This window comes from Trichechus manatus, unplaced genomic scaffold (genome assembly GCF_000243295.1).
Source record: "Trichechus manatus latirostris isolate Lorelei unplaced genomic scaffold, TriManLat1.0 scaffold00302, whole genome shotgun sequence".
NCBI classification, from domain to species: domain Eukaryota; kingdom Metazoa; phylum Chordata; class Mammalia; order Sirenia; family Trichechidae; genus Trichechus; species Trichechus manatus.
Window position 1 is genome coordinate 1338370 of NW_004444238.1, and position 1275 is coordinate 1339644.

Sequence of the window (1275 nt, forward strand, 5' to 3'; positions counted from 1 at the left end):
GAAGGAACCGAAAGAGACTAACTAGTGCAATCTATATTCAGGCACAAATGTATTATTATTTCCACTTGGTGTGTGAAACAACTGAGCCCGTTTATGTCCTTGGTCACATAACTACAGGTAGATAAAGGGAAATTTAATCCCAGATCACCTGTCTTTAATGCAATGTTTCTACCATTTCTTGATGTCATTTTTATTATGTAAATGAGATATTATTTTGCTGATGGGAAATTTTGGCAGCAAGTAATGGTTGGATGTTGCAACTTTACTGAAAATGAGTTTTTAAACAGATACAAGGCTTCAAAAGTACTATTCAGGTATCACTCTTCCCAGAAATGTTGTCCTCCAAGTGGGATATTCTCTCTTACAATCAGAGATTGCAAGTTGGTGATGCTGTTCTAGCAGTATTACCCTTGTAGATTTCACTTGGCGTCTCTTCCTTTACTTAGCAGGAGCAGTCTGAGTAGTTTTTTTTTTTTTTTAATCACTTAGTTTGCCTTTAATTTTCTACACTTGCTTTGGTTTTTACAATTGTGTAAGAGCCATAAACATAAGGAATGTATAACTATTATTAGGCCTGGGTATAATTTAAGGAAAAGCCAACAGTCTGTGAGACGATGCCCCACACAATCAGTAAAGCTGGGCCACAGAAATCTACATTCACCTTCATAGTGGCCAAAATGGAAAGAACCATTTTTTTTTTTTCTGAGTAGTTTTTAAACATCACTGGACCAGTGCCTCTCTTCTCACTCAGGAAACTTAAGGTCTTGTAACATGGTATCTAGGATCCATGCCACTTACTCATTTGAATTTAAAACAGTTCTTTTAGCTACATATGGTCATAAAAGTTGACAGTTTTAAATGGAGTAAGATTACTGATTCTTTTTCAGCTCAAATTCCAGTTTGGACAATACCCTCTTTCTCATTTGGCCGAGGAAAATGACTTTATGCTGTTGCAATGAACTGTCAGACAACCCCCAGCATTTAACTCTACTGGAGTAAGTGAAGGAATTACTATGTCTAGTTTGAGATTTGTGAAGTTGATTAGGATCTTTTAGTAAAAGGAATTTTCCTCCACTAGATGGTGATATTAATTGTGATTGTCTGATAGTTGGTCAGCTGACAAGAGCTCTTATATCCTTGGAATAAACTGCCATATTGTAATGCTAAACTCAGAAAATAATAGAACTGCTGGTTCAGTGAATAGTAACATTTAAGTATTATTATTGTTATTAAGATTTTATTATTTTGGATTACTAGTTAGCCTTTCTGTAGCAA

At 35.2% G+C, this 1275-nt stretch overlaps 1 long non-coding RNA gene across 1 annotated transcript in view; it reads left to right on the forward strand.

The window, feature by feature from the left end:
* LOC111819207 (uncharacterized) overlaps window positions 1-1275 on the forward strand; it is a 19482-nt gene that overhangs the window by 15968 nt on the left and 2239 nt on the right. The window contains exon 2 of the long non-coding RNA XR_002822962.1: window positions 888-995. This is a non-coding gene — a long non-coding RNA (uncharacterized LOC111819207). The remainder of the gene's footprint in view (window positions 1-887; window positions 996-1275) is intronic.